Here is a 25,559-nt window from a genome sequence, read left to right on the forward strand (position 1 = left end):
GAACACACAATCAAAGTCTCTATCTAAACAGCATTAGAATAACACTAAGACAGAAATTGTGGTGGAAGGAGGACAATCAATGGGACACAATCATTCTGGGGTACAAAATATATCAGAAGGACAGAACAGGTCGTGTGGTGGGTAGGAGTGGCACTATATGTGAAAGAAAATGTAGAATCAAATGAAGTAAAAATCTTAAATGAATCCACATTCCATAGAATCTCTATGGATAGTAATTCCATGCTCTAAGAAGAATATAACACTAGAGATCTATTATCGACCACCTGACCAGGACAGTGATAGTGACGATGAAATGCTAAGGGAGATTAGAGAGGCTATCAAAATAAAGAACTCAATAATAGTGGGGGATTTCAATTATCCCCACATTGACTGGGTACATGTCACTTAAGGATGAAATACAGAGACAAAATTTCTCGATACTTTAAATGACTGCTTCTTGGAGCAGCTGGTACAGGAACCCACAAGGGGAGAGGCAATTCTCGATTTAGTCCGGAGTGGAGCACAGGATCTGGTCCATGAGGTAACTATAACAGGACCGCTTGGAAATAGTGACCATAATATAACAACATTTAACATTCCTGTGTTGGGAAGAACACCTCAACAGCCCAACACTGTGGCATTTAATTTCAGAAAGGGGAACTATGCAAAAAATAAGGAGGTTAGTGAAACAGAAATTAAAAGGTACAGTGACGAGAGTGAAATCCCAGCAAGCTGCATGGACACTTTTCAAAGACACCATACTAGAGGCCCAACTTAAATGTATACCCCAAACTAAAAAAAACACAGTAAAAGAACTAAAAAAGAGCCACCATGGCTTAACAACCATGTAAAACAAGCAGTGAGAGATAAAAAGGCATCTTTTAAAAAGTGGAAGTCAAATCCTAGTGAGGTAAATAGAATGGAGCATAAACACAGCCAAATTAAGTGTAAAAATGTAATAACAAAAGCCAAAAAGGAGTTTGAAGAACAGTTAGCCAAAAACTCAAAAGGTAATAACAAAAGGTTTTTTAAGTATATCAGAAGCAGGAAGCCTGCTAAACAACCAGTGGGGCCCCTGGACGATCGAGATACAAACGGAGCACTTAAAGACAATAAAGTCATTGCGGAGAAACTAAATGAATTCTTTGCTTCAGTCTTCATGGCTGAGGATGTTAGGGAGATTCCCAAACCTGAGCCATCCTTTGAGGTCTAAGAGGAAGACAGAAGGACACCTTTTTTATCCATCACTGAGGGACCAAAAAGGACAGTGCTTTTTGCATCCATGAACAGTGGATCCCAGCCAGGTGGGCTGGTGACAGTGGGAGCTTGTTTTAGCTGAGAAACTACTTTAGTCAAGGATTTTAGCCTGTTAAAATTAAGTTTAGAGGCATGTTATACTTTTGATTTTGTAACATAAATTTATGATTGTTTCACTATAGATATATTTCAGGCCTGTAATGTTATAAAGGACCTGACCCTGCATTGTGCGAGTCAAGCTATGTTTACACTGTCTCTCTGGGGACCGCTTACCTGGCAATTGCTGAGATCACCCAGTGACAGGGGCTGGATACCACAGGGAGCACTCTGAGGTGTTGGGGGTTGGTGTGTGTCTATCACTACTCTGCACAGAGAGGCTGAGGCCTGCAGAGACATGAAAGCTGGGGCTTGTGGGTATGGCCAGAGACGATTGGTTTCAGGGAGCTGCGCGGCAGCAGGCACAGACAAGCCTGCTTCATGCTGAGGGCAGGTAGTGGTGAGGTACCTCACATCCCTTGATACTCGCAGGGAGAGTCACAGGTAGATTCTTTTCTGGATTAGGCATCAACCAACCGTCCCAGATTGATGGGATCTGGATTCATGCAAGCACCTCAACGCCCTACGTAAGACTTGATTCCCCAGCACACTAGTTGGCTGTTTAGGCCCTTTCGTCAGTTTTGGGGGGCCGATTTGGACCTTGCTAAATGCATAAGATTATGGCCTTTTGAGGATTTCACTGTGTTTCCAACAATATATCTATTGATGGTCTTCGATACATGTAGAGTGAGATGAAAATATTAGCTAAAATAAATACAAAACAGACCCTGGAAAATCTGGGTGCTGATTTACATTACAGACCTAAGAAATACCAGATTCCGGACAAGCATCACTAAGCCATGAGATCATCACATCAAGAGCATGCACCAGCAGTAAGAAGGATCAAGAAAAGGGGAGCCTGATTTGCAGTTAATGAAGAAATCCTTTTCAGCACCAGTGTAAGCAAACAGCCTCCATGCTATGTCAAAACTAAAACCCAGAGGAGAAAGAGTTATGAAAGGTGCATGGATCTGAGATGCTTACTATAAGAATGCAATTTAGGAGAAAGTAATAAAAAGGAACACTGAAACAATATTGAAAGAGATGACCTGCTCAGTTAGATATTGCTAGAAGAACAAAGAACTTTTAAGTTTTCAGGACAAGTACCTCTTTTCTCCCTGGCTAAACTTTCTTCTAAACTAAACAACCAACCAGCATTTCATGTTCCTCTTGATATTTTAAAACATGTAGTTAGGAGAATAAACAGGAGGACTAAGGACTTGTCTACATGGTGTGTCAGTCTTAATTAGAGGGGAGTAAATTCTAGTGCACAGTAGTGCTTTGCACACTAACTGACCCATGTAGACCCGGCTAGCACACACTAAAAGTTCCCTAGTGCACATTAATGTAGTAGTGGTTGAAACAGTACTACATTAATGTGCACTAGGGAACTTTTAGTGTGCACCAGCAGGGTTCACACGCACCAGTTAGCGCATGACATGCTAGCGTGCACTAGAATTTACACCTCTCTAGTGCAGACTAATGCACCATGTAGACAAGCTGTAACTTGTACATTTGGGGCATGATCCTGCATGGTCTGAGCACTTCCTGAAAAGCTCCTGAAATCAGTGGGAGTGAGTGGAGGACAGTAATCACCTTACAAGAAAGGTCCACAGCAGACTCGGAAACCTAGACAGAGCCATTTAATATGTTAACTGAATTTTCTCCTATGAAGTCCAAGTCTCCAAAAACCAATGAACACTAGATTTTGAGGAAAAGGGAAATTAGAATGTAAAGATATGAAATGGTCTCCAAATATACAGCCATGAAAAAATGCTAACCAGTAACCAGACACAAATTAATAGCACATGAAGTAAGCTCTGAATTAGAATTTGTATCCCCTTTTATGCTTCCCCAATGTCTCCATCTTGCTTTTTTAGCAGATGTCATTAGCAATAAAAAATAAAATATTCCGTTGTTGGGTCCAGTCCTCCAATCCTTAGTCACTTGAAGGGGACAACTAGTGACCAACAATTGCTTGTGTAAGGACTATAAAATCAGGCCCTTCATAAACATATCAGATTGACAAACAATTGAATCTTAGTCACAATAATCAAGAAACAATCTTACAATTTTCAAACATATCATTAGCTTTCTGTCAGTGACTGAAGTGGTCCCAGAATACATTTAGGCCTTCTCTAAACTAAGGGCTTTTTAAAATGTGTTAGCGAACATATTTTAATTAAGTGCTTTTTAAAAATGTATTAGCGCCTAACATAGACAGAGTTTGACACTTTTAATAATGTGTTGGCTGGTCCTGGGCAGCTCCAAACATCTATGCCAGGTGCTAATAAAACCCACATGCTTTAGACTTAAAAAATAAACTGTTGCAATATAACAAAAGGGAGAGCAGCAGTGGTGAGAAGGAATGGACTGAAGACTGCCAGGGTACCTGATAACAGTCTGCAAATAAGGGCCTGTCTACACTTAAAACACAGCAGAAGTGCAGCTGTGCTGCTGTAGTGCTTCAGTGAAGATGCTATCTATGCCAATGGGAGGGCTTCTCCTGTTAGTGTAGGTAATCTACCTCCCCGAGAGGCGGTAGCTAGGTCGACGGGAAAATGCTTCCATAGACCTAGTGTTGTCTACACCGAGGGTTAGGTCAGTTTCACTGTCCTGCTCAGAGTTATACCGACCTAATTTCCTAGTGTACATCAAGTCTAAATTAAGGGCTATCATACAGCAGGTTGCTCTTCATGTCCACTGAAGGCAGGACAAGTAGTAATCTGCAGCAAGGGAGATTTAGGTTAGATATTAGCAGAGGTGAAAGTAAGCCGGTTTGCCTCGGGGTGGATCGGCTTCCCCAGGCAGCAGCTGGAGCCCCCGGCCCTTTAAATTGTTGCCAGAGCCCCGGGGCGGAGCCCTGGGGTAGCGGTGGTGGGGCTGGGGAAGGCTCCGGGGATGATTTAAAAGGCCCGGGGCGGTAGTGGTGGCTGGAGCCCTGCTGCCGGAGCCCTGGGGAAGCGATGGCGGGGCTCTGGGGACGATTTAAAGGGCCCAGGGCTCCAGCCGCCGCTGCCACCCAAAGCCCTTTAAACTGCTGCCAGAACCCCAGGCTGCCGCTTTTACCCCGGGGAGGGGGAAGGAGGCACTTGCCGGTACAGGGTGGGCCGGGGCTGGCTCTGACCTCCCCCAGCCCTGCCCCTTCCGCCCAAGGCCCCGCCCCTTACGGGGGCCAGAGCTGGCCCCAGCCCAGCCCCATACCCGTAAGTCCCTAGACTTACTTTCACCCCTGGATATTAGGAAAATCTTCCTAACTAGAAGGATAGTTAAGTACTGTAATAGGTTACCAGGAATTGTCTAGGTATACTTGGTCCTCCTTCAGCATAGGGAGATGAACTAAATGACCTCTTGAGGTCCCTTCCAGCCCTACATTTCTATGATTTGTTTGAATCTCTCTCTCTCTCTGCATACGTTCACAGAGCAGAGCAGGAGTCTCAGTTAAGTACCAAGAAAATCCCAGAAGGGTGTCAGTTACTAAGCATGTTCAGTAGGTTTCTTGAAGCCATACAGAAAGTATCTATTATGGGATGACAGAGCTGCATGTCTTACAGATTCCCAGCCTCGGAGCTGAGCCAATCTGAGCTCAGAGAGGAAATGGTATAAAGACAGGAGTTACTGAAGCCTACTCTAAACTTAAAAATTAGATCCACCTAGCTACATCACTCAGGGCTGTGAAAAATGTACACTGAGCATTGTCATTAGGTCAACCTAACCCCCAGCATAGACGTGGCTAGGTCAACAGAATTCTTCCATCAACCTACCTACCGTCTCTCAGAGAGATGAACTAACTACATCATTGGAAAACCCCTTCTGCTGATGTAGGAAGCACTGTAGCTATGTTGCTGTAGTGTAGACAGGCCCCATTAGCATTAGGGGATTTGGCAAAAGACCACAACACAAGGCCATGAGGTGTGCCAGCTGCGTCATTAGCATCTGTAACATCCTGGCTGCAAGGATGATATTACTGTCTGACACACAAACTGAGGCAAGCCAGTCGTTTATTAATCGAGGAATGAAAGCTGCTTGCTAGGAGGATCCACTGACTAGTCTTTTTTTTTAAAAATATAAATTTCCAGTGATGTTGCAGCTACCGAAATGCAAATTTAAATAAATAGATAATCTTTTATTATATTGCCAGAACCTTAAAGATCACCCATGACAATTATAAAACACAGAATTAGTTTCAATGGTAATTTTGTCTTTAAGATTTTATTTTAATAGCCACATTACATTTTAAAGTTATGGTAAATAGGCTGCATGCTTTTTTTTTTTTTTAAATGTTTCCATCAGGATTCAGGGATACTGAACACGTCACAAAGCGGTTGTATACCATACGTCAGTGTGAAATGACCTGAACATTACTACTTTTGCATGTGCAGCAGAATTCTGGTATGTTGCCACACCTATGAAAGCAGCCCATTGCTATCATTGTTAATCACTGTTTTATTTATTCTGCATTCATAGAGACAGAATAATTAGACAGCTTAGCACTACACTTGCTTAATTTTTTAATCTTTTACCACCTTTTAACCCCATCCTGCATTGAAAACAGAGTCAGATCCTCAGCTGGTACAAATCTATATACTCAGTGGAGCTGTACTATTTATACCAGCTGAGGATCTGTCTTCCTTAAAAAAAGAAAAATCTTAATGTGGTTCAGCTGTGTTTGTTTGTACTAAGGAATTACATTCAAATGCTTTGCAAAGAAAGACAATTCTTTACAGATCCTTTTGAATTTTAAGGGCACAAGACATTTTTTGGAAAAAGCATAACTCTTGCTCTCATCAAGGCTCCCCCTTTTAATAAATTATTTCCCTAGGAGCCCATCTAATTGTTTGACTGATTCAAAAAAAAAATAGAGTCCCTAATTGATGCGCCATTTTGACAATTTATTATCCTTTCAGTGAGAAATTGTTTGACCTCTTTCTGTAGTTAGTGTCAAGTTTTTAAAAATACCAATCCATTGCAGCCTACGTTATCAGCTCGGTGGAAATCTCCACTCACAATGGCATTCTCCGTGGCAATTAAAATGTTGAGTATTGTAAATGAGGCTCCTTTTTGTCTGCCTTTTTCTACATTTCAGTTATTAAAATTGTATGCCCTTGCCACAAAGCTGATGTCTAATATGCATACTGGTACTTCCTGTGCTGTCAGGATGGCAGAAATTCTGGGGGAGGTAAATGAATTGGCCACGTTTATCTAGATTTTGGTTTCTCTGGGGCTTCCAGCTAGAAAGTCAACTGTAACAACGGTTTTGGTGTTGTGACATCTGTCTCAGCGAAGGTCCTAACTCATCTCACATACGATAGATCACTAAATATCAGACAACCAGGAGCAAATTCAAAACAGTGACAAAGAAGGGATAAGTCCTAAATCCCTGACCCAAACCTCTGACACATCTAGCCCTTCAAAATGTTTCATTGTTTACTTCTGTTGCCAGTATGTCATTTTAAAAGTTGGTCAACACAAAGCATGAAGCACTGGAAATGAGTCAAATGATAACTTTGTATCCTTTTCAATTTCACTTACTTTCTCTGTAAATTTTGAGACTCCAAATCAGCAAGGTACACAAGCACTTGTCTAATTTGGGACTACTTATTTATGTAAGTACCTCAGAGAATGTTCTCCAAATAGTTTTAAAGGAGCACTTAATGAAAACCATTATCCATCTCTCCATTTATCAAAATACACTTTTAGGAATAAAAGTAAATTAGTAAGATTTCCCTACTCATTCCATTCTTTCCTATTAGAGACACAGCTGAAATTTTCCTTTACTGCAAAGAAGTTAAATTTTAATTTCAGTTTATAGCTTCTGACACTATTTTTTTGTGTACTGTAATAGCTGATTCTAGGGAGGAGTCATTGTCTGGTGCTTAAAGAAATAGCTGTTAAAACAACAATGAAAGATAATGTGTTATGCTTGTTATGCTAATCCAAAAGCACACTGAAGTCAACGAAAAGACACATTCTTTGTCAGTCGATTTTGGGTGAGGTCCTATGTGCACATTTCTTAATTCCTTGTTAAATTTGGATTTTATTTATTTTAAAATTGTGAGGTGAGTTTGGCATTAATGCTACTTTAGCTCACATAATCTCAGGCTCCCAATCCTCTAGGTACCCTTATGATCTCACAGATCTCATTGCAGGAAACGGGCCTCCTATATACTTTTAAATAATACATTTGACAGGGCACAAGCATGAACAAACGGCAACAGTGTGTAGCACCACAGTACAATACAATTGTGAAAAGTACCTAGAAAACAAATGTCATCAAGATGCAAACAAACAAAATACAGGAAATTGTGTAAGGAATACGTTTTGCAACTAATCAATTTTTCACCCTATAAAATGCCTTGGCTCAGTTATGAAAAAAAGGCTATGAAATAAGCTTGCAGGTCTCAGTCCAGGTCCCAGAGGCAAGTGTTGCCCCCAAAAAATCACCTTATTCACACCTCTGGCAGCCTAAGCATAGCCCAAGTACTATAGACTAAGAAGCCCAACCCTAAAGATGGTCCCATTAGCTCGTGATGAGGATGGGGATGAGGCACATAGATTGGGCAGTGCAGTAGGGAAGCTTGCAATGCTGCTGTCCCTCTTCTGTGGATAAAGAGAAGATTGCTATACCTAGGACTGCTAGTCTGGCACATCTCACAAACAAGCAATCTAAATTCACACAGACATGCACACCCCTAAAACGAAACACAGTTGATATTCATTTTCTATCTAAAGGCTTCTCTGAAGATTCCACTAAATAGTCTATATATATATATATATATATATATATATACACACACACATACACACGTACATAAATTATATACATATATATAATTTCTATAATAGTAATTACATATTATTCTGAATAAGATTCTCTGAAACAAGTGGAATAATGTACCTATAGGTCACTGTACAAAAGGGAAAGCTCAACTGTGACAAGCATATGCCTCTGTAACATACAAAAGAGCAAATTCCAGTGTCAATGATCTATGCTATGTAAAGTAATAGGAACTCAACTGCAAATAAGGAGCACCAAACAATGTTCTGATGATAATAAACCCCTATTTTCCTTTCCTCACCTCACTCTTTGTGAAATGTGGAAGTGAATGTAAAACAGAGTTATGTGGCTCTTGTAAATGAAAAACACTCCTCTTTCTTCTCCCGCTGGAAAAGCGCGGTTTCATCGGCTCAAGCACTTTTATGGTGGGTGTTAAGTTCATAAGCTCACTAATGAAATAGTCTTTCTTGTAGTAAAGGAGGAGGATGTAAAAGGAAAGACTGTCTAAAAATCTGTGACCATGCTAAGAGCTCAATTAGGTAGATCCCTCCATCATTATAACGAAAATATCTTACTCACTAAAATAAGAGGAGTTCTTTTAGTCAACACCAGCAATATTAGCTCTCCAAAAATAAAACTGCGGTAAGCGTGACATCTGTAGACAGCCTCTTAAGCCTAGTAATGCGCACATATAATTTAGAAGATAGCCAAATAAAAGTGGCTGCCATCTGCCCAAACGACACATGAATAAAAAGGCAGATTAGCCCAGCTCTCTGCACTGGCATAAAAAAAGTCACAAATATAAATTCACATGCAGGTAGTGTAAGTACCTGTGGAAGAGGCAAGACTGACAGAATGGAAGGCCAGCCAGAGTACTTCATACACAGAACAAACTCAGCAGGGACTCAAGCCTGCTTCCAGCTTGTCAAGCTTGGAGCTGAAAGACCTGATCCTGAAAACACTTACTCATATGAGTAACTTCACTTATCTGCATTGTCCCATGGTCAGAAAACTAACTCACATGGAAGTAAAGTTACTTCCACATGTCAGTGGGTTGCACAATTCGGTCCACAGTAAACTGGGTAAGAACTAGATCCTGCAGGGGGGAACTTTCCAGGTTAGTTATTCAAGAAAGTCAGCCATCCGGAGAACATTTAATGAACCCAAAAATACAGTCAGCACATCCATTTCCTTATTGCCAAGATCTCTACTGCTAAGGAATATATTTGATGAGAATGAAGGAGTGACTGGAACCAGATATAGCAAGTGACCAAAGTGCTAAAATAACTTAGCGCCTTTTAAGAAGCATTGCAGGTTGGGCTGAAGAAAGTGCATTATTTAGTACTAAGGTGAGGAAGAGAAGGGCATTTTTAAGTGCCTAATACTTCCCAAGTAATATTCATGTATTATATTAGATCATTTTTCAGTTATCCAATTCAATATTTTGGCAATAAATATTCCAACTATCATGTTGTTACTTTATATAGTCTCTTAATATTCATTTGTAAGGGCTCCCATCTATGTTATCCTACTACAATAAAGTGCTCTTACACATTCTTTGGACAATACAAGAACTGATCATTTGTGCATTGTGACGTGGTTTAAACTGGTCTCAAAATAGAACTGGGCATGACACTACATACTAATAATTCATCTGTAACAAAATGTTCAGGCGCCTGGTTTGAACGCACTTGTTTCATTTGAGTCAAGTGGGGAAACTATTGTGTTTTTTTTAAATACTAAAGAGCAACAGCAGAGTCAACAAGGAGAAAGTTTGCATCCGCCAGTCGGGAAGCACTGCATGATGACAATCAGCCCTTTCACAGGAGAGATGAGAAGGAACAGACGACAGATCCATGGTCCTCCCCAAATGGCAACATTTCCAAACACAAGACCTTTTAAAAAAAAGTCTAGTTGGTCAGCTGTTCAAAGAAACTTTTCTAATTTTTTAGAAATCAAAACTAACTTAACTGGCCCACACGCTCTACAGTACCAGTACCTTCAATTTAGGCATTATATTTCTCAACTTTTCTAAGAAAGTTGTTTTATATAGAAAGTTAAGTTTAATAAAAGCAATGGTTTCTAGCCAATGTAGAAGAAAAAAATACAGCTAATTTATATCAGTCTTTCCAGACAGCTTCTGTATAGCAATGAAATGCCCATTTATGACATGATGGGGAAAGAATTTGAATAGACAAATTACTCCAGAGTAATGGGCTTTGATCTGAAAAAGAGGATTCGCAACCTCAGTCTGTAGCAAGATATAAGATAACTCAGTGACTTTTTGGTAATCCTCCTGGTACTTCTTTGCAGAAATGGTCATATGCAAAGAAGTAGAGGTGTTCTGGTAGCTGCTAGGCTACTGATAACCTCTCACTGGAAAAAAAACAAATAGTCACAAATTAGAAAAATGTTTCTAAAACATATGTGACGTTATTATGGAAAACTTAACCCATCAATTCCATATCTATCGAAACGGAAAGAAGACAAAGAAATTTAGGTATTTGGCTACCATTTATTCAGTACTCAGACAAAGTAATTAACCGGCAAAAGCCATATTTTAAATATTAACATTTGATAGACACACCCAGTTTTATAATTGAGCACAATTAGCAGTTTCACTCAATGTAATCAAGTCACCAGAAACAACACATCCTGAGTAAAAAGGCTCACTGCACTGAAGTAACATCCTGCTAAAAAGAGACTGGACGATTACATTACAGCATGATGTTTCTCTAAACAAAAGAATAAGTTCAGAGGTCGCAATAACATTTTCTTTCTGATGTTTTCATTACTACTGGTACATCTGTTAAAACATCCTAAATAAATTAGTTATTTAAAAAAGCCAGAAAACAATCCAAGATAAATTCATAAGATTTGATTACAAACTGAAATATACACAAACTCCAGCTGCAGTTTATGTGCCACTATCCTGATCGCATACATGACGACACCATTTCAGGTAGCACAGTGTTCTGAAAGCAGGAGCGAGGAGAAGGCTAATATTGCACTCCCATCTAGCTGAGCAGCAGAATTTTGGATTCCATTTCCTCACCTATGACCAACCGCCTCAGAGTTCTGGGTGTTTTGGCTAGGTTTCTGACCATGGACAGTCCAGTCCATTTGAAACCTTGTTCTCAGTAGTTTGCATCTCCCAAACTACCCACAAAAGCTATTTATAATACCAGTAAGATGAGCAGTGAAGCACAAAAATATGTTATTGCCAAGTTGGAGTGACAGGAGCCATCTGCTAGGGCAGTTAGGTAATGCTGGTTGGGGCTACAAACACAGGCAGACTTCCCTGGTCACCTTAAAAGCAACAGTACCCAGTCCCTCTCCCTGTAACAGTGGCATTGCCTGCAGAATTTGGAAGCCTTCCCTGGTTCAGTTTACACCTGACTCAAAACTAAGGCTTTTGTTTTACGTGAAAAAGCAGAAGGTAATGGTACTCAGCCATAGAGACTACCTCCTAGCACTGGGGGAGAGAATGGTACGTATCCTGAAGGTGAGGTAATCCCTATGGGGACATAGGGACATGACGCTGCTGTGTCCTATGTAGTACTTGCTGCAATAACCACCACTACTTTATAATAGAAAAATATGTAGCCATTTGTTCCAATACTAGTCATTCTAATACACAGTCAGTTTTCTTTCCTTCTTGATTTATCACCATATGTTCCATTATAAAAGAGCCACTCATCCTTTCAAAATGTGTTAAGATGTAGTTTATTTGCTATTCTAAGCCTCTCTCTCATATTCATGTACTTTATATTATCAGTAAAATATCTGTATATCAGGTTGTTAGGCAATACTTTGTATCTTTCTCATTCCTGCCCCCAGCTGTGGATTTCTGGAATAGGAGATGTTTGTTGCTTTCGGGCAAAGTAAAGTAATACTCAGCATGGATAGAAGTGGCAGATACATGGCCCTTAATGAATACTTGGTAAATATGCTGCACAGAACAAACAAGCAAGAGATGCACTACATATTGTAGTGATACAAATTACACAGCTATTGCTTTTCCCTCTCCCCGACATTCAATCTTCATCTAATATACCAACTAGCACTTCAAAATGTGGAACCCTTCCCCATGGATCCCCGAAAGGTAACAGCTGAAGAGTGGCTGCTGAAAAGCAAAAGAAAGATGGGTGGCTAAAGAAAACACCACAAACAGAAAAGGCCTAAGCAAAGGTATAAGTACAAAGCTGCACTGGCAGAAGCATCATGCTAAAAGGCAGGAAGAACAAAGATGATAGGGAAATCCGCCACCGTGGGAAGGAATCATTCATCTGTGCAATATTTACAATAACATGAAGAAGATTCTCAACCATTTAAAATGAACACACTTACTTAGCTCTTACAGAGCACTTTGCATTTCCAAAGGGCTACACAAACATTAGCAAATGAACCAAGCCTTAAACAAACAACACTCGAGAACATAAAAATGGCCATACTGGATCAGACCAATGGTCCATCTAGTCCTGTATCCTGTCTTTTAACAGAGGCTAGTGACAGATGCTTCAGAGGGAACGAACAGAACAGGACAATTATTGAGTGATCCATTGCTTGTCATCCAGTCCAAGCTTCTGGCAGTCCTGGGCTTCAGGAAACCTACAGCATGGGATTTCATCTATGACTGTCATGGCTAATAGACCATGATGGACCTTTCCTCCATGAATGTATAGTTCTTTTTTTTAACCCAGTTATACTTTTGACTTCACAAAATCCCCTGACAAGTCCCACAGGTTGACTGTACATTGTGTGAAGAAGTACTTCCTTAGGTTTGTGTTAAACCTGCTGCCTATTAATTTCATTTGGGGATACATGATTTTGAGTTAAGAGCAGTAGTAAATAACACTTCTTTATTCACTTCCTCCACACCATTCATGATTTTAGAGACCTCTGTCATATCCCTCTTTAGTCATCTCTTTTCTAAGCTGAACAGTCCCAGCCCGAATGGAAATTCCATGCCCCTAATCATATTTGTTGCTCTTCTCCATGTTTTTTCCAATTTTAATATAGATTTTTTTCAGATGGGGTGACCAGAACTGCATGCAGTATTCCAAGTGTGGCTGTACTATGGCTTTATTCAGTGGCATTATGATATCTTCTGTCATATTATCTATCCCTTTCCTAATGATTCCTAACGTTCTGCTAACTCTTTTGACCGCCACTGCACATTAAGCAGATGTTTTCAGAGAACTACCCACATGGATTCCTAGATCTCTTTCTTGAGTGAATTTAGACTCCATTATATGGTATCTATAGTTGGAATTTTCTTTCCAATGTTCATTACTTTGCATTTATCAACACTGAATTTCATCTGCCATTTCGTTGCCCAGTCACCCAGCTTAGTGAGATCCCTTTGTAACTCTTTGCAATCAGCTTTGGAATTAACTATCTTGAGTAATACTGTAAGGTCTGTAATCTTTGCCACCTCACTGTTTACCCCTTTTTTTCCTTGATCATTTATGAATATGTTGAACAGCATAGATCCTTGGGGGAGCCCACCATTTACCTGTCTCCACTGTGAAAACTGACCATTTATTCCTACTCGTTGTTTCCTATGTTTTAACTGGTTATTGATCCATGAAAGGACCTTCCCTCTTATCCCATGACTTCTTACTTGGTTTAAGAAGTTTTGGTGTGGGACCTTGTCAAAGACTTCGTGGAAGTCCACGTACACTGTACCAACTGGATCACCCGTGTCCACATGCTTGTTGATCCTCTTTAAAGAATTCTAATAGATTGGTGAGGCCTGATTCCCCTTTTCAAAAGCGGTGTTGACTTTTCCCCAACATGTCATGTTTATCTACATGTCAAATAATTCTGTTCTCCTCTTCTTTTAATTGTTTCAACCAATTTGCCTGGTATTGAAGTTAGGCTTACCATCCCTTAATTGTCAGGATCACTTCTGAAGCCTTTTTTTTAAAAAAAATCAACGTTACATTAGCTATCCTCCAGTCATCTGGTACAGAGGATGATTTAAGCTATAGGTTACATACCACAGCAATTTCATATTTGAGTTTTTCAGAACTCTTGGGTGAATACCGTCTTGTCCTGATAACTTATTACTGTTTAATTTATCAATTTGTTCCAAAACCTCCTCTACTGACATCTCAGTCTGGGACAGTTGCTCAGATTTGTCACCTAACAAGAATTTTTCAGGTGTGGGAATCTCCCTCCCATCCTCTGTAGTGAAGACGGATGCAAAGAATTCATTTCATTTCCCCCTGTGGTTTTGTGTTGCTTGAGTGCTCCTTTAGCAGCTCAGTCATCCAGTGCCCCACCCCCCATCGTTTGGCAGGCTTCCTGCTTCTGATATCCTTAATAAAATGTTTGCTGTTAGTTTTTGCCTCTTTTGCTAGTTGCTCTTCAAATTGTTTTTTGGCATGCCTAATTACATTTTTACTTGACTTGCCAGAGTTTATGCTCCTATTATCCGCTGGGATTTGACGCCAACTTTATAGGATGTCTTTGTCTCTAACCACCTCTTTTACTCTGTTGGTTAGCCATGGTGGCATTTTTTTGATCCTCTTACTGTTTTTTTTTTTATTTGAGGTATATATTTAGTTTAAGCCCAGATTATGGTGTTCTTAAATACTTTCCATACAGCTTGCAGGCATTTCATTCTTGTGACTGTTCCTTTTAATTTCCATTTAACTAGATTCCTTTTTTGTGTAGATTTCCCTTTTGAAATTAATAGTTGGTTTCTTTGGTATTTTTGCCCTACAAGGATGTTAAATGTAATTACAATATGGTCCCTATTACAAAACAGTTCAGCCACGTTCACCTCTTGGATCAGATCCTGTGCTCCACTTGGGACTAAATCAAGAATTGCCTCTCTCTTTATGTGTTCTTGGACTAGTTGCTCTAGGAAGCAGTCATTTCAACATGGCTTTCATATATCTCTAAGAAAATAATTCCCTTCTCATCGCTGCTTATATAAGGGATTCATGCTGTCAGATACAGAGCTGTATTTCTTCAATTTAAAGGCAAATATGTCACTAAATATTAGGTATTCCACTGGCAATAGACCTAAGCTATTAAACCAAAATCCATTTGATCAGCCTAGAGGTACAGAATTGCAGTTTTACTAAAATATCACTCAGATATTACGATACCACAGTTTAAACTGCCAACACATTTTATGGGATTTTTCAGTTATAACAGTAAACAAACCTAGTTTACTACTCTGTTGGTCTTACTGTCAGGGTTTAGTGAGACCCAATGCTCTGACTTGTCATGGGGGGAGGGCCAGTGATTTTGGAAGCTCTTTCTACTTCCTTTGCTTCTTTGTCACCTCATGTTCCCCTCAGCTTTACATCTGGACCAGAGTAAAGCTTAACAAGACCACAATTAGCACCAAGTTCCTGAGTATAAGGACTTCTTCAACAGGTCCACCAAATGAGTGGAACAAACATGAACGTTCCTAGTTGGTTTTAATATGCAGGCAAAGTAGGTGTTCGGAGCATCACTCCATTCATTCAAGTTTTTCAGTCAGATACAAGGATGGTGGCAGCACTGCTTCTACTCCCAATCTTGCCTCCACGGCTTCCTCTACTTCTGCTCCTTATGCATTCTCATCAAGCCATTCCCCTTACTTAGCCTTAGAAACTAATTTCTACCATTTTGCCTACAACCAGTAATTGAGAAGGAAAGGTAATATTTAAAAAAAAAAAATAAGTGACCCAAGATGAGTAACATCCCTTACTGAGGAACTATGAAATCTTATTACTGTCAGCCTGGTCTGTCTTCTCCTTCCTCCCACATTTTTTTGTCTTGGCTGTCTGTTAACTACCCCTCACTTATATTACGATGTCAGATTTAGGTTGTAATCTCTTCAGAACAGGAACTGTGTCTTTACTTGTTTCTATCACGTACCTAAGTATATTTTGATTGCTCAAAAAACATACTAAGTGAAAAAAGCCCACAAGTTCCTAACGTAACTATATGAAGTGGATCAGCAAAGCTCTTAACCATGTGTTTGAAGTTAAACACTTATTTTAAGCCCCATTGAGTCACCTGTAGGAAGTCTATAGGATATAAACATGTGCTGAAGTGCTCTACTGAATCAAACCTGTGTTTGTTAGCCAGTTGGCTTAATAACCTAGGCTGTATTTCATAAAAAGCTTAATGTGGGAAAATCCAAAAAAAGACAAGAGAAAAATCTATACCAGACAAACCTCCATGCCAATGATTTCTGTCTTCCACTTTTTTCTTAAAGCAACAGATGTTGCTTACACAATCCACTACTAGAAATGAATATGCTACTTAAAGCCTTCATGGAATCACCAAGACTGCCCTCACTCTTATTTTTAAAAAAAGGAAAAATACCAATTTTCACACCTTGGTAGCCATCTGAAGTTCAATAAATTCCATCAGTATCTTCTTCCCCAACACAATTCTATTTCATAGTTTGACAATCCACTTCAGACACGCAGACACCAAAGTGATGGACATGGTTTAAATGCCTACAGAGAACAGTCTCCTCTCCACGCAATCAGAGAGCTGCGACTGCTAACCCCTGTAAAACCTTAATTTCTGGGAATTACAGGTCAATGAGCCTTACTTCAGTACCAGATAAACTGGTTGTAAATAATGGAAGAGATCTCTAACACACCTCAGTGGACACAACGAATCTGACCTAGATGATGGTGCACTCTGCTTCCTTCTCTGCACCTGAGCAGTACAGGGCCATGGTTACGTCTCCCCCTTGTCCCTCACTGACCCCAAACAGGGCTGGATTACCCAATAGGCAGACTAAGCATGTGCTTAGAGCACCAGCAAAGCAGGGGGCACCAAAAAGAAAAAGAGATATATATTTTTTAAAATTTGATATTTCAAAAAAAAGCATTGAAGCAGTCATCATGGGAAAAAATCAGAACTTTGTTAGACTTCCTTACACTCCACTACACACTCTTCCCCCGTTTTCCTGTTCTCTTTTTTATTACTTTTCCTCAGCTAAACCAGGGGGGCATCCTACTAACGTAGATCAAAATAATGCGAGGAAATCAGATCCAGTCATGTATTGCAATACATTTTTGTTTTATTATTGATATATTCTTCTGAGTTATACATACTGATTCATTTTTTTCTTTCATATATTATATATATATACACACACACACACACACACACACAAAAATAGTGTACCTTGTGTAATTTGTTTTTGTTTTTTTTTTAAGTTCAGATAACTGAGATAAGGGGCAGGATGAAACGTAACCAACTGAGTGGAGCACAGAAATGTAAACTGGTGGAAGAAAAGAAACAAAAAACTAGTGAAATTTTCCAAAATCTTCCAAAGCTGACATCATTTTTCAAAGCGAATCTATCAGAAGCAACATCTTCTCTCAGTAGCACAGACATTGTTCCAAAACCTGTAGGTGTTTCAGAGACTGACCCTTCTTCTATTGGTGAAACAAACACCATTCCAGAACATGTGAATGTGTCAGACTGTAACTGATCATCCTACTCCTGGTGGTAAAACAGACGTTGTTCTAGAAGGTGTGGATGTGTCAGAGACTGAACCTGCTCATGCTGTAAATAATAGGAGAAAAGATCCTGGTATGTGGGTTGATTTATAACATTCCTCAATTTGAAAAGCCACATTGGTGAAGAAATGGCAAATCAAGTACTGCATTATCTGTGCCAAGTTTGCAAAACAGATTTCTCAAAGTGCAGAGGTCAATCTACGACAATGCTGCCAGCATGGCAGGGCGTTATCAAGGAATGCAGAAGAAGCTTTTAGAACAGAACAAATATGCCATATTCATACCATGTGCTGCACGCTCTCTCAATCTTGTTGGCCACAGTGCTGTCGATTGTTGTCCGGTGGCAGTAAGTTTTTTCTCAACAGTCCGGTTACTTTATACATTTTTCTCTGCCTCAACACACCCATGGGCAGTTCTTAAAACACATTTGGGCAATGATCGTGTGTTGAAACCTCTTTCTAATATTCGCTGGGAGGCACATGCAGTGGCAACAAGTGCAATTCTGGAGTCCTACTCAAAGGTTGTGGATGCATTAGAAAGTATAGCTGAAGACCAATCACAAAAGGGAGAAACCGTACAAGAGGCAGAAAACATTGCAAACAAGATGCAAGAACTAGAGTTTGTATTCATGTTTGACCATGTGGAATGAAATTTTACAACACTTTTACCACACAGGTCAAGCTCTCCAAGAAAAAGAATTGGATTTGAAAACATGTGCAGACCTCTGTCAATCATTAGCAGACCACTTACACACTTTGAGGAATGATTTCAAAAGATTTGAAGACATATCAAAAGATATCTTGCCTGATAATAACTACAAAGAAGCCCAGTCCCCGCAAGCGAATCAAGAAAAAACAAGCAAATGATAGCAGTGCAACAGAACCAGCACAGAATCCTAGAGACAAATTTTGCATATCTACTGACTACGTTATAACTGATACACTTGAAGCTCATATGAAGAGGAGGGGTGAAGTGTACAAAGTAGTATCAAGTAGATTTTCTTATCTAAACGATATGGAGTTATCTGATGAAAAATATTCACAAGGTTCCCAAAAGCTACTTGACTCATACCCTGTTGACTTGAACATGAATCTCTGTGGAGAAGTACGGCAGTTCCACTGTTATGTGCGCACAAAGTTTAATGAAACAGGAAAAATGAAATTCAGTCACATTGATCTTCATGACACAATACTGAAAGATGAAATACTATGTGTATTTCCAAATGTAGAGATCGCACTACGTATTTTTCTAACATTGATTACTAACTGCTCCGCAGAACACCCTTTTTCTCAGCTGAAAATAATAAAAAACCCTCAGAGTACAACAATGTGTGAGGACAAACTTGATTCACTTTCCCTATTGTGTATGGAAGTGGACATGCTTTGTCGAGTCAGCTTCGATGAACTTATCCAGAATTTTGCAATCAGAAAATCTAGAAAGAAGCTATTTTAATTTTGGCATACATGTAAGTTTTGTGTCATTTTGAAAAATAAAATTTTATTTTATGGTATAGTATTGTTTTTATTTTGAATTACATGGGAGGGGGAACCATAATCTTTTCAGTGCTTAGGGCCTCTAAAGGTCTTAATCCGGCCCTGACCCCAAACATTGCCAAAGCATGTTAAACGCTGCTAGGGATTGACTGATCAATGACCACCTTTGTCCAAATAATGAACAATAAGCTGTGAGGCAATACCTAATGCAGAAACAAACCTATGGTAATTTAATGTTCACTTTACAAATGAAACACAAAAAGGGTCAGGAAATGCCAAGCTTAAAAATGACATCAGTTTATTGCATTGGTCACTATTCTGCAACCTGTATTAAAAGATAAACCTATCATCTGTCTAACCAGCAATCAAAACACATGCAATGTTGAGTAGAATCTTGTACCAATGTTAATTTTTGCATTTTCTCACTTTAGTATAGAAATAAGGAACAATGAAATAACATGTACAATTTTTAAAGAAGGGAATCCCTGATTCCTTCTGATACTTCTTTCTCTAGAGTCCTTCCCCTCTGACAACCAAAGTTTAAGAGCTTGTCTACACTTACTGGAGGACTGACACTGCTGCGATCAATGCTGTCAATTTAGCGGATCTAGTGAAGACCCACCTGAGGCTGGCTCACAGAAAGGATAAAGGACTCCCTATTGCTACCAATGAAATAAGTTATTCTTTAGTTCAAGTGGTAGCGGCTTGTGTTTTAGAAACTTGAAGAACAAAGGTTTTCCCAAAATGTATGCTTTACTGCAGCAGTTCTCAACCCACGGCCCAATTAGCACAGAGCTGCAGCCCAGCTCAGCTGTGCGCTAAAGGCCACGGGGGCTGGGGCCATCTGACCTGCCACGCAGCAGCTCCGGGCTCCCGGCTGCCCTGCTGCTGGCTAGTAGGGTTGCCAACTTTCTAACTGCACAAAACCAAACACTCTTGCTCCGCCCCCTACCCTGCCCCTTCTCTGAGCCGCCGCCCCTCCCCTCCCCCCCCCCACACACACGCCACTCCAGCCCTCCTCCCTCCGTCGCTCGCTCTCCCCCAGCCTCACTCACTTTCACTGGGCTGGGCAGGGGTTTGGGGTGCAGGAGGGGTGACAGCTCTGGGGTGGGACTGGGGATGAGGGGTTTGGAGTGCAGGAGGGGGCGCCAGGCTGAGGGGGTGTGGGACGGGGCTCAGGGTGGGGTAAGAGATTGAGGTGTGGGAGGAGAGCTGTACAGAGCCAGGGCAGACAAGGCGCCTGCCTTAGCCCCGCCGACCAGACTTTTAACAGCCCTGTCAGCAGTGCTGACCAGAGCTGCCAGGGTCCCTTTTCGACCAGGCTAGTCGAAAACTGGACACCTGGCAACCCTACCAGCCGCCACCACCACCTGGCCCTACCCAGCAGGCTTCAAGGTCCCCATGCAGCAAGGTCCAGGGTTGGAGTCCCTGCCCCATGCCCAGCTCTTTGCTCCTGGCCCTGCTCTGTGGAGGGTGCTGGGCATAGGCATTTGTGGGGGTGGGGCTAGGTGAGGGGCACTGTGGTTCTCAATATGTGGCCGAGGTAACACTTTGTGGACCGTATATTCAGCTCACAATGATAAATATGTTGAGAAACACTGCTGATATGGCAATTGTGTCTGATGTCTGCAGCCCTCACGTTCTTTACATGGTGATAAGGCACCAACTTCAGACGTTCACTCATTCAGTTCCTCGGGTGGTCCTCAGAGCCTAGCTAGAACTGTTGTTTGGACACTTTGAAAGGTATCTGTATTTATTTAGGCCTTTAAGCATCATGACTGATCTATTGTTTTGTTTGTTTTTACTGACAAGAGTACTTTATAGCAGTTTCTTTTTGCTATAGCACCCAAATGTCACAGCAACATACAGTGAATAAACACAGGTCAACATTTTTATCATTTATGAAGGTACAGCAGGTAGGTATGCATGGCACTTAATAAAGAGTCAGATCCCTGCCCTGAAGAGGCTACAGTTGGCAGACTCTTATCCTGAAAACCCATCATACGTGATTAGAACTTATTCAAACACGTAGTTCCAGTTCTTCTTGAAGTCACCTCAGTTCAGTGCCCACAACTTCATACTGTGCCACATCATGCCACCATGTACTCTCTTCAAACCACATATTTTATATTTCAGAAATGTTCATGGGTTTTAAAAACTTTTATTGCAACTCTTTCTCGCATCCCTCCAACTTTAAAGCCAAATGCCTTATCGTTACCATAGTTTCACTCTGTGGGGCCCAGAGGAAGAGAAAAATGAAAGCTAACACATTTAAAACTCCTGCAAAATCAAAGTCAGATACTGTATCTGGGGTCCTTTTAGGTCTGCAAGCAAATGTTATGTGGCCAGCTTGAAAGCCAGAAAACTCTCCTTTTCAGTGATATAAAGTTCCTGAAAGGTCATGAGGTATTGGACACTAAACCTTTCACTCATCTGGGATTAAAACTGCTGGTTCTAGTCACAGGCCAGCGTACTTTAACGTTTACTTGCCTGTTTAATTTTAAAAGAAGAATGGTAGATGTCTGAAACTGATCAAAGGTTTGGAATATTAGAATAAGTCTTGGCTGAGATAGATTAGTAGGTAGAAGGCAAGTGAGATGATCAAAGGAGCACTCTATAATTGTAATTCACTATAATGCTTATGCTACAACATGATTTTGTATATTATGTATTCCCAAACAAACAAAAAACCTTATTTACTAGAACTGGTTGAAATGTCAACAAAATTTCAAAAAGAAAATCAGGAAAATTGTTGATGAAGTGGATATGAATTTCACCCCATTTTTTTAAAAACAGCTCTATCAATAACTTCAGTCTGAGGTTGCTCGACTGCATGCCCACCAATGAATAATCAAAAACCCAAGGAACTAAGAAGGTAAGTCATTCAGCACCCCATCCACACTCTATCTCAGTTTCCCTTCTCATTCCCAATTACCTCCCTTCCACCATCCACCGCGCACATATCTCTATTATCCTCCTCAACCAACATACAGTGCACTATATAATAACCAACAGAATAAATCACCATCAACTCCTGCACCAATCATCCAAGGATCCCTAAGCTCTTTACAAAGCGTGGTAATTTTTCTTACCCCCATTTTATAAATGGTAGAAAATAGAAAAGTTCACTGTCTTACCCAAGGAGACACACTGAGTCAACAGTAGACCTGTGACGCAAATCCAGGTCACCTGAATCTCGGTTGCCTGGACTGCAGTGTTACAGTTAAAATAAACTCTCACTGGTGGAAAACATGCATTTTATCCGTCTAGAAACCTTAATCAGTATTTCTGTAGGTTAGAGACACATTGTCTGGACTTTATGCAAGTTAAGCTATTCCTTTGCAGCTCACTTTGCACTAATCTCTTGTAAAAGCATTTTTTCCTGGCATCTAAATACATCTATTTCTATAGGCAAAATGACACATCACTGCATTTCTGAGAATTCAGTTAAACAGCTGAATGTACCAAAATGCTGCTCACTGAATGAGGGATTCATAATGACCATAAACATGATGCACTGTATTTTTTGTATCGCAGCAAATACTCAGCCTGCCTTTGCCCTCCTTTATATGTCCAGATATTTAAAAATCAAAATCTAGTTAGCCTGTTTTCCCCACCTACTCATGTAAACAGACATTCCCAGTCAGAAACTGCAAAGGGTGAACTGTGGTAGGAGATGATAGAAGTTTCTTTCTCCCAGAAGTCTTGGCCAGTCCCGTTACACACTGTCAAGCATAACAGTCTGGAACAGGAACTGTTTGATACAAAGACATTATTATCTTTCAATGGAGAACTTCTTGCTTGTTTTACATGAACAAAGCACCACGTGCAATTAGAGTCACAGTAACAGGAAAAAATCAATCCCCGTGATATTCAGATATTTTCCTCTTTCGCAAACAACCACCCAGGGATCTTTGCCATCCTCCTCCTGGCATTTCAGCAAGGACGTACTAAACTGTAATTCCTTTACAGACACAGCAATGTGTGAACATTCTGCTTATTAAAAATGGAAATTCTCTGTCAACTCCAACATTATTTATTATGTTATATGAAAAACCATTAAGCTGTAAGGAAAAGAGTTCTCCAGCCTTCCCTCATGCTGCTGGGGTTCTTTTCATGCCTAGCAGTACCACTTGTTATTAGAGCAGGTTATATAATTGGCTACTGCTGTTAATGAAATGCACCTACCAGTAGTATACTCAAGGGCCAGACTTTCAAAGGCATTTAAGCATCTAGAGATGCAGATAGGCACCTACTGAGATTTTCAAAAGTGCCTAAGCAGGTTAGTTGCCTAAATCCTATTGAAGCCCCCTGCTTTAATTGGAAAAAAAAATCTTATTTTGAGTTCAAATTGTCTGTGCCTTCTTTCAGCCAATAGTGTATTTCTGGAAAGTTTGAAGAAAATCCCTTTAGCCAGTCTGCAGTTATTGGCTCATACAGAAAACTAACTAGTCAGCTTTCTGAAAATGTTTGGTTCCCCAACAATTTAACAGCGCCCAAAAAACAACAATAAAGCCTTCAAATTGCATGTCTGAAAACGGTCTATGACCTTACTTAGGAGTTGGCCCTTTGTAAGTGAGGAAAAGGGAAAAGGAGAAAGTGGGGAACGTTATAAGTGATAGATATAAAACCCTTCACTTCTGCGCATAGTCAAAAAGCATCAGCTGGGACTTATTTTTCAGTACCCAAGAGTGTGCTAGGCATCCACGACACAACAGGCATCCATTTTAACAAAGCCCTGCCATTGTTGCTACGTCACAGCGCAGAGCATCCCAGACTGGCCTGTCCGGAGCTGGAGCTGCTTGCTTCAACAATATGAGGGTATGTCTAGACTGCAGTGTAAGCCTAGGGTTAGTGGACCCTTGAGCATCTACACTGGATTGTCAACCCTAAATTAAGAATGTTCTAATCTGGGCCCGCACCCAGCACCCACACTGAAGTATGCAGACCCAAGTCCAACCAACCACATCCCAGACTTCCTGGTGCCTTCCCAAAATATGGCCACTCTAGCCCTTTGTTCATGATGCAATGTGTGAAAACTTGACTGTCCTGCAAAATGCTCTGTCTAGAGGACAAAGAAAGTTGGTCTGTAAGATTGAGGCATACTTTTGACGACTCAAAGTACAAGATCAGTGGGGCTGTGTCTACATTACAAAGCAATGGGGGACTTGAACTCTGGGTCCCAGCTTCACTCAGATTTGGACCCTCTATCATTGTGGGAACCTGGGTCCAAGCCCTGCATTAGCTTGGTTTGTGTGTAGACATAAGAGAGTTTAGACTTCAGCCTGACTTTGAACTCTGGGTTTACACTGCAGTGTAGATATACATTGCACGGCTTAAAGATACATAGCACAATGGTCCCAAGATGCAAATAAACTGATCTTGTTCCCGTTCAAGTAAATAAAGCTCCCATAGGGTTCAACCCTGCAGGCTACTAAGTACCAATGGACGAGACGCAGAGAAGCAAATAACTAGCTCTATGCACCGTGGCCAATGTTCTCAAAAGTGGTTAATTATTTGGGGAACCTCCATTTTTGGATGCCCAACTTGCTCAGCATCCACCTAGCCCCTGAAAAATTGGCTTTTTTAAAGGTGTAAAAGATGGTCATCCTAAAATTACTAGTCGCTTTTGGTTAGCAGCGACAATGCAAAGAGGCGTGCAGAGAAACAGGCACAGTGCTCTGCCATAAAAGTAACCCCAGGAGGGACCGATTAAAATTGAAGCAATCTAAAAATCACAAATTGTAATCATGATTTTAAATCAGCAAGCCAAGTTGATTTAAGTAATCACTGTAGTTGCATCCGATGAAGTGAGCTGTAGCTCATGAAAGCTTATGCTCAAATAAATTTGTTAGTCTCTAAGATGCCACAAGTCCTCCTTTTCTTTTTGTGAATACAGACATTGTTTCCTTGTAAATCAAACATACTGTGAATAATTTGTCTCCGAATCTTTTTAATCTCTCCTCCTTTGGAAGCTGTTCCATGCCCCTAATCATTTTTGTTGCCCTCCTCTGTACTTTTTGCAATTTTAATAAATCTTTTTTTAGATGGGGTGAGGAGAACTGCACAGAGTATACAAGGTGTGGATGTAACCATATTTTAGATTTTAACTCCTTTGTAAGTCCAAGCAAATTGGCCTAAAAGAAATGGAAAAGAATTGTTTTAAGCCATTGCTTTTAATACTCTAAACTTGTCCTTGGTGGATCAATCTAGTCAATGAGAAGTAACCATACTCTTCAAAGACTCTTAAAGACAAGTGTGATAAATGTGTTAAGTACTAAGGAATTGAGAATTGTCGATCATAAGTAAACGTAGTAAGAAATCTTGGTGATTTGCATTGTTCTTTGATGTAACTGCCCTCAAACTGTAGACTGTGACAATGGCTTGCAAGACTGTATTGGTTGTGTCTACGTTTGAGTGGCAAACTGTTGATTACATATT

General features: G+C 40.4%; 1 protein-coding gene across 19 annotated transcripts in view; it reads right to left on the reverse strand.

Moving 5' to 3' along the window:
* Positions 1–25,559, reverse strand: part of JAKMIP1 (janus kinase and microtubule interacting protein 1) — a 368,387-nt gene that overhangs the window by 274,233 nt on the left and 68,595 nt on the right. The gene's annotated exons all lie outside the window — the stretch shown is intronic.

This window comes from Chelonia mydas, chromosome 4, assembly GCF_015237465.2.
Source record: "Chelonia mydas isolate rCheMyd1 chromosome 4, rCheMyd1.pri.v2, whole genome shotgun sequence".
NCBI lineage: Eukaryota > Metazoa > Chordata > Testudines > Cheloniidae > Chelonia > Chelonia mydas.